General features: G+C 39.9%; 1 protein-coding gene across 1 annotated transcript in view; it reads right to left on the reverse strand.

The window, feature by feature from the left end:
- Positions 1–16,858, reverse strand: part of ZDHHC2 (zinc finger, DHHC-type containing 2) — a 64,973-nt gene extending 48,115 nt beyond the window's left edge. The window contains exon 1 of the mRNA XM_011934889.1: positions 16,749–16,858. The gene's annotated coding sequence lies outside the window, so the exon portion shown is untranslated. The remainder of the gene's footprint in view (positions 1–16,748) is intronic.

Below are 16,858 nucleotides of genomic sequence, written 5' to 3' on the forward strand. Positions count from 1 at the left end.
ATTTTTAAACTTTTGCCCTACCTCTCCCAGAGCTCCTTTACTGTCAGCCCCACCCATACTTGCAACCCACTACTCCCTGTCCAGATTCTAATAGGGTCTGGCATGCATTGGTCCTATGCTAATGCCCTATGGAGTTTGACGATTTCCCCAGCCTCTATCTCAGAACACATATCTAAACAGCTATACTGAGCTAAACTATGTGCTAGAAATTATCAAAGAACTATGGAAAATGGCCCAGAAACTACCGGCAACCTTTTCCTGAAGACTAGCACAATGTGGCTGGGCGTGGTGGCTCACAGCTGTAATCACAGCACTTTGGGAGGCTAAGGCAGCTGGATCACTTGAGCCCAGGAGTTTGAGACCAGCCTTGGCAACATGGTGAAACTCTGTCTCTACCAAAACAAACAAACAAACAAACAAACAAAAAAACTCCCACAATTAGCTGGGTGTGGTAGCACACGCCTGTGAAGCCAGCTAGTCAGGAAGCTGAGGTGGGAAGATCCCCTCAGCCCAGGAGGTGGAGGCTGCAGTGAGCTGAGATAGTGCCACTGCATTCCAGCCTGGGCAACAGAGCCAGACTATGTCTCAAAAAAAAAAAAAAGAATAGCATAATACCAAACACAAAAATGAACAACACTAAGTTAAATCATATAAACCAAGGCATGGGAAGTCTCTTAAGGGTAGGCTATGATCCAAAACATTCGTTTTCTGTGGTTTGGCCTCTAGATCAGCCATCAAAAGCTTCTGTATAACATCATTAACAATACAACAAAAACTAGTGACTCTGTGTTAAGGGAAGCCTACTGAGTGCAACATCCAAACACATCTCCCTTCCAGCACAGCAGACCCGAGGCTACCCTGATTTTCCTCCCTTACCTGCTTGGCTATGAGATCAGGTGTTCCTCCCATTCCAAGTCTTTGGTGATAATACCTGTATTTGCTACAGCTGTCATAACAAAGTATCACAGACTGTGTGCCTTAAACAGAAATCTATGTTCTCACATTTCTGGACTCTAGAAGACGGAAATTAAAAAAAAAAGTTTTAAACTATAAATTAGCAGGGCATGGTGGCATGCACCTGTGGTCCCAGCTACTCAGGAGGCTGAGGCAGAAAGATCGATTAAATCTGGGTGGTCGAGGCAGCATGAGCCGTGATTACGCCACTGCATTCCAGCTTGGGAGACACAGTAAAACCCTGTTAAAAAAAAAAAAAAAAAAAAAGAAGAAGAAGAAAAAGAATTGAGCTCAAATTGAGGTGTCGGCAGGGTTGGTTTCTTCCTAGGTCTCTCTCCTTCGCTTGCACTGACCACCTACTCTCTGCATGTTCACGTCATTTTCCCTCGATGCCTCTCTGTATCCAAATTTCTTCTTTTAAGGACGGCAAGTCATGTTGGGTAAGGGCTTACTCTGATGACCTCATTTTAATTTAATTATTTCTTTAAAGACCCTTTATCCAAATAAATTCTGAAGTCCTGGAGTTCAGTACTTTCACCTAAGAATTTTGGAGGCACAGAATACAGCTTGCAGCATCCTCCAAAATCAGACTGCAGCTTTACAGGAGCATTTGCTGAATGCTCTCTATGCCAGGAATTTGTGCTGCCTCCACCACCCAGATTTAATCAATCTTTCTGCCTCAGCCTCCTGAATAGCTGGGACCACAGGTGCACGCCACCATACCCTGCTAATTTATAATTTTATTTATTTATTTTTGGTAGAGATAGGGTCTCCCTATGTTGTCTAGGCTGTTCTCCAGCTCCTGGGCTGAAGTGATTCTCCCGCATCAGCCTCCCAAAGTGCTGGCATGACAGTCATGAGACACAGCACCTGGCCTTGTGCTCAATTCTTTCAATGTTGATCTCCTTTAAACCTTCCAACAATCTGTGAGGTTTGGTATTATTATCATTTCAAATGCTGAGAAGACAGTCTCACAGCGGTATAACTTCTAACGTCATCCAACTCATGATAGGATCTACATATAGTCCTGTTTGGCCCCAAAACGCATGCAAGGATTCTGTGTGGCCTCCCAGGATCTGTGACGTCGGATGCCTCCCAGCCACTGGGCTGCTTTGTGCTGGGCAGCCGTTCCCTTCCTTGCTTGCTCCCAGTTCTTGGTCTGTGTTTGATACTCTTGCCACTCCCTGCTACTTCTCACCTGGGTCACTCTAGAAAGTAGGGTTTAAAGCGTCCTCTTCCTGTCGCCCTTGCTCCACCAACCAACTTAAAACCTCTGCAAACATATCATTTTACAAACTTTGGATACAAAAAACTCAAATATTTGGCCATATTTCAGGATAGTACCTGAATATGGACTTGCCTAACCATCCCACTTCAAGAATTTGGGGAGGAACAGGGCTCTGGGTTCCTAGAGGAACAGTAAAATGATGATACTAGAAAGAGTTAAGAGATGGAATAGGGGCTTCCTGACCTCCACCCTCGGCAGAAGAGAGGAGGAATGATAATTACTCCAGTTTGTACGACACAGGCACTCTCCTAACACACATACCTCACATGTAGACAATGACATTAAGGGAGACAGAACATGGATCTGTCCTAGATGGTAACTCTTAATCCTTACATTTATGAAAGTCTCCAGGTTATAACTGTTTCTCTCCCCACCCAATCAGCAACATCATTTCTTTATTATTATAATTTATTGCGTTGAGAAGACTTGAGATCTACTCTCGTAAATAATTGTAAGTGCATAATACCGTGTTGTTAAGTATAGGCACAAGGATGTAGAGCAGATCTCTAGAACTTACTCACCTAACATAACTGAAACTTTATACCTACTGAACCACAGCCCACCCCCATCTCCTTCTCCCTCCAGCCCCTGGCAACCACCAAACGGTCCGTTTCTTTTAGTTGACTACTTTAGATAACTCATACAAGTAGAATAACGCAGTATCTGTCCTTCTGTGACTGGCTTTTTCTCATTTACCCCAATGTCTTCCAGGTTCATCCATGTTGTCACAAGTGGTGGCATTCAACATCATTTCTGTAGCAATTTGATGACCAAATCATTGCTCTAAATAGCTAAGCAGCTCTACCCGACAGAAACAGATGGTGTAAAATCTAACTTATCTAATTGAAGGCTGGGTAAACATTTACTGAAAGTTTGTACTTAAATCATTAGGAATATGTGGGTCTTTCAATCCATCGGTTCTGAAAAAGGAATAAAGACATCACCTCATAATGATGGCCCTGAAAAACTCACTGCCACTTTCATCTTGGCAAAGGGAAGGACAATTTCGGAATCACTGACTGCACTAAGCAATGTAGATAAATATGGAAATCTGATCTCAGGGCTGGTCCCCTGATCTTAGTGTCCTCATTTCAAAGCTTACTCAATGGAATCCTATAATCCCTGTCTCAGATTAAAATAGAAGAGGCTCCCAGTGCCAGCAAGCTGTGCAGATCTGAGAGCAGGTGTAAGTTTTACTTCTCCTGTTTAGATACAGTTGTATGGGTCCTTCCTTTTCTACACATGGCTACAACTCAACTCCAAGTTCCTACAATCACTGAATCTTTTCAGCTCCCACCCCCTTCCTTTCCAATTCCAGATGCCCTTCTTGAGGAAAGACCAGTGAGGCCATGACTGACTCCTTAGAACCTTGTAAGTCTACGGTGGATCAACACCCTCAACAAACATCCACCTGCTTTCCACGTAATGGTTGTCTGTGATCAAGGGGAACGGCAACTAAAGATTTACATCCTGAAATACTCCCCATATTAATCAGAACCAAAATTTGAGAATTGGAAGTGCCTCAATGATTATTTTGCCCAATGTAACAGTCAGCTTTCTTATATATGTGTGGATATATGTATTTATTGGTAGTATGCAAAAAGTCCCACATGTATATTGGTTATTTCATCATTTAAAAAATATATACAATCAAGTAGAAACAATTTTTATAGAGTATTTTTTAATGTCCTTAGATCAGTTTCTTATTATCTGGTATACTCAGAATTATCATAGAGGACAATGTTGAGAGTTCCTTATTTTTCATGATCAAATGTTAGCTATTTGATTTATCAAGCAGAAAAACCAATGCGTCTTTTCTGCATCTCCAAGGAAACAGGCAACGTTCCAAAACCATCTCGCAGGGTTAGAAGCTATATGTTGAGTACTATACGACCAGAGTACAAGCACATGTAACACATTTAAAAATTAAACCAATTATTTCTAGGTTCAGAAAACTATTTGACACTTTTGAGTACTTTACAACTCTCCAGAGAAAGAAACTATGTAAGGATGTAATTCCAACCTTTGTATTTATGAGCTCATTGGAATAAAATTTCCAGTGGCACATCTGAAGAGATGAATTCAAAGATTTAAACCAACGCTAGCACCAGCAGTAACTGCTGCACGATAGCACTAGGTCACAATATCCATTAAAACATTCAAGAGTATCCAGCTATTCACCAGTTCACCCTTCAGGATCGGGTCATTGAGAAGCACCATTTTCTTCTGTAACTTCACTGTCATACATTCATAAAGTAAACATACACAACTTTTCTTTGATCCCAGCTGGAATTATAAAATGCCTTTCTCTTCTTATTTGCAGCAAATCATACTTTCGCCCAACACTGCCTTCACCTACAGCATGAGCCCAATCTCTCTGACAGCAATTGCTGAAACAGTATGTATATTCAGTCATAGACAAAATAAATTTGACATTGTCATTATCTGGCCACCCACAGTTGAAAGATTTCCAGGGCTACTGCTTAAAGATACAACATACTGTGTAACAGTGTAATATTATACAAGTACCACCTGCTTACATACGAGATGTATTCATTAACGTAAGTGAGAAGTTCTAACAAAATTATGCAAGGAATTGAAGAATCCAGTCATCAATATTTGGAATGAGTCCCTTCCTCTGCTCAATGTGTAAGTAGCATCTCGGGTTTCCCGCCTGTCTCTCTCCCCTAATTTTACGTATGGATTTATGCTTTCTCTCACTAAAATCATTTCACTTACTGTGGGTCTTTGGGCAAAACAAAAACCTTGCTCTTCATTTATAAACCACGTTCAGTCCCCGTGCTGTGGATCAGAATCTAGTTCATGATTAACACCATACATTCACGATGCATTCACGATGCATTCATGTCATATTTCCCCCTCCTCCTCACTCGCCCCTGTTTACCAGTTTGAGTACCATTTCCACTTACTAATATGTTCTTTCAAGATTAAATTTCCATCTGTCATTTATGTGCTCTGGACTCTCTGGCTACTCAAAAACTGTTGTTGAATTCTTGTCTATGTACAGTAAGCCACAGGCTCTCGAGTTTTCTGCCCTGGGCATGCCTGACGACCAGCACTCTCATAAGGAACACACTACCCATAACGAAGGCCACCATATGGGCAACACGGGATTCTTCACAATCCCCTGCCCATCAGCTTTTCTGCGGAACCACGAAATGGCAAGATGGTAAAAACAAAAGAACAAAAAATCAAAACAAACCAAAAACCTGCTGCAGTGACAATGACACATCTCATGGATACCTCTAGAGACCTTCAAATTTGGACATGTTTACAAGGGCATATATAGGTTTCTCTAGAATGACACTTCCATCAAAAAATCACCTGCTCCAGAAAAACAGTATGGTGTCCTCAAAAAATTAAACACAGAATTACCATATGAATGACCAATTCCACTCTTAGGTATCTACCAAAAGAATTTAAAGCAGGGACTCCAACAGGTATTTCTATATACTGTTCACAGCAGTATTATTCACAATAGCCAAAAAGGTAGACACAACTCAAATCACCATTAATGGATAAACAATATCTGATATACACATACCATGAAATATTATTCAGCCTTTGAAAAAATGAAATTCTCACATATGCTACTCTGAAGATATTTTATAAGTGAAATAAACTAGACTCAAAAGGATAAATATTGTATGATTCCACTCATAGGAGCGACCTGGAACAGTCGGACTCATGGAGGCAGAAAGTAGAACGGTGGCTGCCAGGGGTCGGGGAGGGAAGAATGAGGGTTAGTGTTAACTGGAAGAATGAGGGTTAGTGTTAACCACACAGCAATGCAGTTTGGGAAGATGACAAAGTTGGAAAATGGACAGTAGTGATGATCGCACAGCATTTTGAATGTACTTAATGACACTAACCTGTATACTTAAAAATGGTTAAAATGGGAAATTTTTATGTTATCGATATTTTACCACAATAAAAAAGAAAAAAGTCATCTGCTCTAGAGCTTATTCTCAAACCACAAATTAAGTTAAAAATCAACATTTATCTAAAGATTTCTCACCTCTGGTCATTTCCATGCTGAAAAGTTTTCATTGTTGTTTAATAGCTCAAAAAAATAACAGAAGTGATAAGCAGAGAAAAACAAAGCTTCGTTGAGCTGTGTATGCCTTGCTAGGCATTTCCGCATGCTAAGTGGCTCATTCATGAGTCTCCCCAGATTCTCAGGGCTTGAGATTCAAAAGAATGCCCAGCCAAAATTCCAGTCTTCCTTGACCTTTTGCAGTCAATAGGAAATAGATGAAAGAGAATGTAAAATCCTCAGACTCCAAGGGTTTTGGATAGTAGCTTGATAGGTGTATCTATCTTGGATATATTGCCTTAAATCAGAGTTAAATTATATTCGGTATACTCTTAAGAAAGCTGAGACAAGGAAAAAGAAAATTGAAACATATGTTAGAAGGTCTTTTTAAATCTAAAAAGGGTAACAATTTCAGCACATTAAGGGCGAGTGGGGGTTAATTATCTGAAAACTACTAAAATGGACTACAGTTATCTCTAGGAAATGCTGTTGGAGTGTTTCCTGCAAACGCATTTCACTTTTTTTGCTGATTGTTTTGTAAGTATACTGGGGCAAAAATTTTACATTCTAAATTGTTCTTTTTTTTTTTTTTTACTATAGATATATGAGGGTATTACTTATTCTACTACACTTACAAAGATAATTTATCTTTTAAATTTCCAAGTGAGTTCTACAATTAATTTTATTGTCTAAATTCTCATTACAGATAACATTTTAATGTCCAGAAAGAAAAAAAAGGTTTTTTATTGTTATATGTGAAACCATAAAATATTACCAGCTTGTTTATAAACATCTGGATGATCAAACGGTAAAAAGCCAAAATAGATAATCCTCTCATGTAGGATTCAACATTCTTTGTTGCTTGAGATGTCCACCCTGCTCAGCTCAAACTGAACAAGTTGAGCTGGCACTCATCCTTTGGTTCATTCAAGAAACAAACGTCCCAAATGTTACTACGTGTTAATATTTGTGTTAGGCACCAGGGCTATAAGGGTGCATAAACTAGACATGGTTACCGCTCATGAAATTTTCTGTAAATTATTTTCATATAATAAGAAAAGTTAAGCTTGCCTAACAGAGTAAAGCCTTTTAAATTTGGATTGAATTAATTCAGATATCCCAGCAACTGGTACAGTGGTATACGAGATTCTTTTTGGTAACCTTGTAGGTTACACTGAAAGGCATCAGAGTCAGTAGTAAGTTTAAAACAAGGGTTCAATGTGTGCACTGTTAAAGTCTCAGTCCTCCCCCACTTGATGGGCCAGTACATGTGGCAATGTTGACTCCTCCCTCCTCCTGGATACCCTTTCCTCCCCAGAATTCAGGACACCACACTCTCAGTTTTCCTTTCCTTCACTGGACGCTCCTTCTCAGTCTTCTTTGCTGATTCCCACTCATCTCCTGAACTCTCAGTGTTGGTCATCTTTGGTCCATTTCTCTGCTCATTTACATTCTCACATGTGGTAGAACAAATGTACCCAGTACCAAGTCTTTAAATCCACTTACATGCCAAAGACTCCCGAATTTATTCCCACATTCTATACCTCTTTCCCACATGCCAACTTCATGTGTGCAACCGCTCACTCAGCATCTCTATCTCACGACAGCACATCCATTCCAGATCTAATGCAACCCTCCACACCACCTAACTGATGCCTTCTGCCTATCACCCTTTCAGTTTTTTGGGTCAAAAACAATGGAATCATTTTTGACTCCTTTCTTTCTTACACAACTCAAATCTGTCTGTAACTTCTGCTGTCGCTACTGTAAAAATACGTCCAGAATCTGATCACCTCTCACCATTTCCAACGCCCATGCCATGGTTTGACATGATCATCGCTCACCTGGATTGATGCAGTAGCCTAGGTCCACAGCGGTCAGAAAGATCTTTTCAAATCTAAGTCGCAGCACATCACCTCTGTACTCAACACCCTGCAGTGGATTCTCACGCCACTCCAAGTAAACCCAAAGTCCTCACAGTGGCCTCTGGCTTGAGGCCCTCCATGATCTCTGCTTTCTCTCCACATCTCTGACCTATCACCTACTTCCCTTTCCCTTGCTCACTACACTTCAGCCAAAATGACCTCCTTGCTCTTCCTCAAGCATGCTGGGCTGACCCCTGCCTCCGTGCTTGTAAATCAAAGTCCCTTGGCCTGAGATACATTTCTCCACAATACCCACAGGGTTAAATCTTTCAGCTCCTTCAGTTCTCTGCTTAAATTTCATGAGTCCTTCTCCTTCTCTGGCCACTGTATTTAAAATCGAAATCTTCCTCTGGCATTCTCAGTCCTTCTTGCCCTACTTTTTGCTTTGTGTCATGCCACTGATGATCCTCTAACAAATTATCTAATGTATTTACGTTTTTTATTCGTTTTCTGTCCCCTAATAAGAAATGTAAGCTCCAACATCTGTCAATAGATATTTTTTGAAAGAATAAATTAATAGGGTGTCGAATGAATTATGGACGGTTAAAATGCATTCAGTTCTTGGATTTGTTAAAGGGCAAGTTTATGGGAGACTACGGTGAATCACTACCCTCCTCCCTCCTTTGACTGGCATACAATTCTTTGTTCTGCATATCTTAATTTTCAGTAGGTACTAGTTCTGGAATAAGTTGTATTTTATTAAAATATGCTATAATTAAGACCTTGATTAAGTCAAACTGGTCCCTGCCCTATATCTTTTCCCATTTACTGACCTCTCTGGAGATGCCCTGGCTAATCACTAGTCATAGTTAAGTACATAAATCCCTCACTGCCTTTCTTCCTAAAACAGGTCACATGGAGTTGCCCATTTAGTAGTAACTTGATCACAAATTAGCCCCTGGAATTTGGAGCAAGCTTATGACTTTCAGTTTGAGACTCATAATTGAAATCTTTTTCATGCTCTGCAATTGGCCTCAGGTGTCTCTCATTACAGCTCCAGCTCAGCTGTTCTGGAGTGGACGGTCTTTCCCACTAAAATACATCCAACATGCTATGTACATTACAAACACAATTCCAAATCACACCATTCCTCACATCCCTACAAATCTAGTGAAAAGCCATACTTCAATTCAGCTACTACTTCTTTGAGAGGACTCATGGGATCCAAAGGGATGAGGAATACAGTTCAGTCTGAATTTTAAGTTACCCTACTCCACACATACCCTTCAAATATGATGAAAATCCATTCACATCATACAATAAATACAGAGACAGAATTTAATTTTATCTGTACATAAGAAAATAGGTAATCATGACAAAGCCATTCTGGTTTCTCAAATTTCTCTGAATTATAATCACATAAAAGTCTTGACACTGTATGACCTTATTTTTATAAGGATTATATCTTTTATAACATGATCATGGAGACAGACAATTACCTTGAAACTATTTTATTATCTGAATGTTTGGTTTTAAAAAAATTAAAATTTTTTTTATTATTGTTTGGTATACATTTTGCTGATGAACCCCTCTGCACCCTTCTGTTCCTCTGGGGCAGCAATGCTAGTGAATAAAAGGTCTAATTAATTTAAATATGGCAGGAATGCTTAATTGTACACTTCACATGAGGAGAAACTTCAGGATACCAGGAAGAAGTACTGGCAAAGAAATAAAACCCAGCCAACTATAAAAGCACTTATTCATTTGCATTTTTAAAATGTAATCCAATCAATAACATACCTCGAATGAACTACCATTAAGGATGCACTTTAGAGTCACGTGCTAAGATGGCAAATGCAGCATGTATTTTCACTTACGAGTATCTCTCAAACAAAAATGGATTTTATAACACTTCAGGCAACTAATATTTATAACTGAATTTAACAGTCATAGCCAGACAAAACGTCAAATTAGGAAAAATGCTACATAAATGATATAAAGTCTGATATTATCATTTGGAAAGGAAAATTCTCAAGCAATCATGTCTGGTTTCTTTACAGCTATCCTATTCTTCTTAAGAAATCAGAGCATCTGCCTCCTCCCCAGCGCCCCCTCCTCCTACCCCCTGCCTTGATAATTTCACCCTTTTCACTCTTGGCATTTCATTGAAACAACAACCAAGACAATTATAATAAAATTCCCTTAAAGGAATTAGGAAAAAATTTTCAACAATTTTCTAATGGACTATCAAAAACCTCATTCAGTTATTTTATGCTTTCATTATAAATTCTCTGTAGTATTTCTAAATGGCAATATGTAATAACAGAATTCCACACAATATTAAAACTGTCTTTCTAATGATCTTTGGAATATTGTTTTCCCAACAGACAGCATTAAGAATCTATGCCATATTCTAATCTGTCATTCCGCAAGTTAGACAAGATAGAATTTCTACACTCATCATGAACAGTGCTGGAGTCTCAGGGGGCCCGTGAATCCATCGCTTCCTGGAGAAGAGAAGGCTGGGTGATGTGATACATCTGTCAAAACACAGCGGTATAAATCAGCAGTATAAATTACAAAATGTAAGTATGGTTCTATTTTTCTGAGAAGGAAAATCACAAATTCTCCATCAAGATAAAAAATAAAAACAAATGAAACAAGAAAATCAATGAGGACCATCTCATGGAGAACCCCTCGCCCCCATATATACGCATCTCTGGGATACATTAGTCTTTTCTCCCCGGCTAGCACACTTCTCACCACGGTAACGAATAAAGATCAAACACCTGAGCTCGCTGGACCATGCAGCCTGAGAGGTGGGCGCAACCACCTCAGCCCTGCCAGCTGGACACTGCCCAGGCTGGAACACTGGACCTGCTGTTACCAGGTTAGGGGAGCAGTGGTGGTTCCAGTGCTCTGTGGTGACCCTGCCAGGGAAGCAGCTCTTTCCAAAGGCCATTCCTCAGGTGTAACGTCAGCTCCACTTCACCCACCTGCCCTTGGTTTCTGTCCATTTCTAAGCTAAGCTCTCCAGGCTCTCCGTGGATTCAGAGAGTTGCATTCATGCCCAGTTTCACCTGCCAGGTCACAGGCGCTGGGCTGAGAGCAGAGTAAAAGTGGCCCGGGCATCGTGTAAGAAGTGAGGGAGCTAAAACAACCTCCTACTTCATGGCAGAGGCAAACACTGCCGCTTGCAATCTTACTCTGAGACTACATCAACCACCAAATATATGTGGTAAGACCTGTAACTTGACTTAAAATTCATTTCTACTTAGGCGCTCCCCAAAAGCTCTTTATTCCTCCCTCATTGTTTATGCTTTTCCACTGGCCCGGCAGCCAACTCACATGTCTACGAGTGAGACGTTTTGCTTTCCGTTTCTGCTATCCTACCACTGTGCTGTGGAAATGGCATCCGGAAAGGTGGCAACCCCTCTCCTCATGCCCAAGCCAGCTAGAAAGCTTTGGTTTTGGGTTTTTTCCCAGAGGTTGTTTTTTTTTTTTTTCTTGGCTATTAGGAAAAGATCTCTATTAAGTTCTCTTTTAAATCATTTCTGTGGCGGGAAATGCCTGGCAAGTAAATGCTTCTGAATGAACCCTACTCAAGCGCTTAAGAAGCTGCCTTCTTTCTAACCTCATGGAAACACACCTTCTCTAGAGACAATTAATTATCTTGATTTAAGAAACCATCCCATCAGCTTCTGTTTAATTACTGGAAACATTCCTGCAAGCACCCATGGAACGGCATGGATGACATTCTTAGCAAGCAATTGCAAGCAAACTTTTCTACAATAAGCCTCACTTTAAACTGAGGTTTGACCCCTAGATCCTGTCCTCTCACTTATTTGCATTATACAACTGAATAAGACTAAGTAGAAACCACGAGATTCATTCATTCAACATTTATTGCGCATCTGTACCCGCTAAGACTGTGCTAACTGCCTTACATGTTTCTCTCTAATAGGGTTTAATAGCAAATAGTAATGCCGCATTGTCCAGTACATCAAAAGAAAAGGAAGTCTCTGACACACTGAATGGAGCCAAGAAAGCATTAAGCAGAGTCTTTTCTCTTACTCCCCTTCCGACCTGACCATTTACATTAAACTAAAACGGCAGCACAGATCAAGAGTTTGGAACATATCATATTTTATACATCTGAATTTTTAATTTGAAGAAATGTTGAGTTTTTATCACCCTATTCACATAAATTCAAATCTTTAAAATATTCAACAATATCAAGAGAAGTCACAGAACTAATATATTTTGAATCATCATGCCAAAAGTAATAATTTCTTTTTTAAAAAAAAATTTTTTTTGAGACGGTCTCGCTCTGTCACCCAGGCTGAAGCACAGTGGTGTGACCACGGGTCACTGCAGCCTCTGCCTCCCGGGTTCAAGCAATTTCTTCTGCCTCAGCTTCCCAGGCAGCTGGGACTACAGGCATGCACCACCACACCTGGCTAATATTTGTATTTTTTGGTAGAGATGGGGTTTCACTACGTTGGCCAGGCTGGCCTCAAACTCCTGACCTCAAGTGATCCTCCCACCTCGGCCTCCCGAAGTGCTGAGATTACAAGTGTAAGCCACCGTGCTGGCCAACCAGTAATCACTTCTAAGGTGATTTGAGCATTAAATGTTTTGCATGCATCAGTTTTCTATGGATGTGCCTTATATTCCCCTTTAAACTATTTTAATATTGAAAACAGCTGGCAAAACCAAGTAATGGCAAAAACTGCAATCACTTTTGCATCAACTTGATAGAACATCCGTATTCCCAAGATCTACTGCCTGTCCTTTTTTGTAAAAAATGCTTCATTGTCCTACACAGTTTTTAAAGTAATAGTTTAAGTATCAGGAATATCAAGATATTAATAATATAAAGCGATAGTTTAAATCAATAACAAGAATACATATCTTCTTCTGTGTAGCTCAAATTCATTTCATGGCGGAAAACAAACAAGAGCCCCAGCAGACTCTATCCTTGAGCCTGCAGTGGCCCTGAATGAATGGCAGGTCCTAACTTCACAGAATCCAAGTGGGAGGCTTTATGTAATTTGTTCTTAGGGATGTTTGTTTGCTTGTTTGTTTAAAGGAATGAAAACATGGCTGCATATCTCTCAAACTGATCCTTAGGTATTATAATCACCGTGGAATATAATAGGCTGCAATCATTGCTGAGGGATGTTTATTAATAAAGACAGCAAAACTGTGAGTAAAACCTCAAGATCCCAGTGGTCTAACTTCCAACGTACTCCAAAGCTCAGCAAACTATTGCCCAAGGGCCAAGGTTGGCCAAATATTTTTGTTGAATAAAAGCCACGCCCATTTGTTAAAGTCTCTTCTATGGCCGCTCTCTATAATAGTAGAGCTGAGTGACTGGAACAGAGAACATATGGCTTGCAAAGCCAAAAATATTTACTATATAGCTCCAAACTACAAAGCCCTTTAAAACTCTGAAATTGTGTAAAGACTGTTGGCTTATTTGCAGAGCTCTGTCAACTCTTTGTAAACAATAATGAAGTTAAAAAGAGATGCTGAATAACTTCATTGGGCTGAGAGATTTGGAGAGGGGTTTGTTGGGAAAAGGAGACATCTGGATATCCGCATCACAGCAGCTAAAGTCATAGCTGACACCGCCGCTAGGTAACTTGGAGGAAGAACATTGAACCTGTGGCAACTATGGAATTTAGTTTAACTCTTTCATTTAAAAATACAGGAGGGATTAGCCTGGATGACCTTTAAGCTTTTCAATCTTCATGATTGTTTAAAATGATGTAACTAAAACCATAAGCAAACTCGGAACCATGTGAGTGCAACATCATAATAAATGTCACATAGCACCTGCCTAAGGAGCAGGAAAGTAATATATTTTAGAAAAATGGGAACTGAACTGGTTACACAAGGGTATGTGGAAGTTTCTTGTGTACTACTGACACTTTTCAGTAAATTTGAAATAAAGAAAATGGTTTGAAATACTTAAAACAATTTAAATGTTAGCACTTAAAAGGGGAAACTTCAGTGACCTTCTTCAACAAGTAAAGTTAACACAGCGGCAGCCATAAGGGATCTGTTAAAACATACCCAAACCAAGTCGTGTGCTGACAGAATGGAGCATGCCTGAGGCTGCAGACCACCCTCACTCCCTCCCATAGCGCATCCTAAGGGTCCCCTTACAAATGTTACCTTAGAGTTTATCTTACTTGATGGAAATCAACCTCGTATCTAAAGAGAGCAAGGACAGTGAAGACACAAAAGGAGCCAGCAGTGGAGACAGGGACTGGAGGGACAGGGGAGAGGGAAAAGGAGTGGTAAGGGAAGGAAAGGATGGAGGGGGAGGAGTACGAATAGAAGAGCCTTGTTAATCAACAAACCAGATAAACGTGGTCCAAAGGATTAGCAGTATAACTGTCTTTTGTGATCTTTTCTTTGGCAGAATAGGAAGCTGACTTAACCAAAAATACTTGACTCTCACACAATATATGTACATCCCATATATTTTACATACACACATATTTCAAAAAGAGGTTATTTTTATGAAATACAAACACTAAGCAAAAATTATGCTAACTGAAAAAGTGCCTAGAGAGCCACATACATCCACGTTGTTAAATATAGAAACTAACTGTAATGAGAATCATTATCTCCAGTTTCCAAGGATACCAGGATAAGCACTACTCCTAAATTGCAGTTCATTCAGCAAAGGGCACAGAATAATTTATATTCAGGGTCATCCCTAGCTGAGAGCAGATGTGGAAGGAGGACCAGGGTAAATCACCTTGTTTCTTCTATTCCATTTGCTACCTGATCCAGTTCCCAGCACCCGACCCCACACTCTGGTCCCAACCTTGGCCAATGTTTTATGGAAGAAATTTGGAAAATCTGCTTGTAAATGGCAACTTCCAAGAGGAAAACAATCTTCAAAAGGCAGGGCAGTCCGAGATGTGATTAATGCTGGGGGTGGGGTGGGGGCTGGTATTTCCATTTGCTTTGTCTGTGAAAAGGAAAGGAGGCTGGTTTTGTGTGTCAGTCACACACTAGTCGCCATCTTTCCCAGTGCCTATGAGGAAACTGTACAGTTAATTTCAACTTCCCACTCAGCCAAGGCTATGCAAAGCTTGCCACTCATCAACTGCCATGGTCTCTAGAATCAAATTCAGCTTCAACTTGTTCTTCCTTCTTAGACTCTAGAATCTGGATCTTTCATAACAATTACTTTTTGTTTCTACGCAATAAACATATAAAAGCTACTTCCTGAAAACCTAAGAGATATTGCCTCTGAATCATTTATTTGTTTATTCAAGACCACTTACTGTTGCTTTCAATGTCGCAGGCATTGCGCCAGGCCAGGCAGACAGGCATTGCGCCAGGCAGGCAGGGACAAGAAGGGATAGGTAAGGTATCAATAATAGGCCATGACACTTAGGCAGTTTTAAAAAAGGCATTCTTCCTCTTAGAAATCGTCACTTACTAAAATAGTGATGTGGATTTTATGGATACTCGAGATTTGTCTTATATTCACAGAAAGTACATATGAACACATGATTCATATATAATAGCAATTTTCCATTTAGTTCCTTCTCCGTCACCTGTCTACCCAATATAATAGTAAGACCTGCCATGTAGCACCTCAGCTAGGAGCAGACATCCTTCTAACGGGCAGAAAAGCTCCCTCTCCCTTCAAAAGCTTCCTCTAAATGGACATGAGACACTGCCAAGATAAGCGTCTTAGCTTAATGTCATAATACAGGAGAATAAGCTATTTTGATAATGAAGCCCTTCTAGGATGTCCCTTCTTTGCAGGTTATAATGATACTGTTCACTGTCTTTAAGAGGATGAAGGAATGAAATACAACAAGGATCCCAACAGTTATGTAACATATACAGTCTATCTCAGTAAGGCAAGCTATTTTAATATTAACAGTTAATACAAAATTTACCAAACGTCCTTTTCTATATATTTTAGATGACTTGACGACCACATACCTAAATGCATTCTCATGATGATGCCTGTACAGCCTCATCTTTTCCTAACAGACTCAAGGTTTTTTTGGATTATTAAGCTTGTTTCTAAATCCCTTAAAGTAATAATAGCAAATTGTAAAGCTATCAAAACCATATAAGATAAAAGTTAGTCTCGGTTCTCTTAAAACTTACATCAGTGATTATTTTGATGTATCATTATGACACTTTCTGACAAGGAGCAGCATTTTGAGGTCAGATAGCTTCAGACAAGATTTTATGTCTGAATCTTGAGGCTTTGAAAATGCTGAGGTTGTGAAGGTTCAATGTAATAGGCCACTATTTAATCTTTTCCCTTGTCCCACCCAAAGCTAGCGCTCGGTAGGGCAAAAACATAGACACTTGGTTAGGTGGAGCACCAAACACAGAAAGCATTCACAAGTCACTGGCAGAAACGTCATTCTCTGTTTTAACATCTTTTTCTGATAACCCAGATCAGTTTTCAAAAAACCTCTGGAGGTAGAAACCAGCTTACATTAAGTGACATCATTGTACTCCCTACTTGTGCATAATAATCAACTTTTTAAAAAAATTTAATCTTCAGCATTAGAAGTATCCTACCCACCAATTCAGGAACCTAGAACTTGGACTGGAGCCACTTGGCTCTCTGGATATAAAAACCTCAGATGATCACCTCTTTTTTCCTCTCCCTACTGTTCAAACAACTAAATTATG

This window comes from Colobus angolensis, unplaced genomic scaffold (assembly GCF_000951035.1).
Source record: "Colobus angolensis palliatus isolate OR3802 unplaced genomic scaffold, Cang.pa_1.0 Scaffold14, whole genome shotgun sequence".
Lineage (NCBI taxonomy): Eukaryota > Metazoa > Chordata > Mammalia > Primates > Cercopithecidae > Colobus > Colobus angolensis.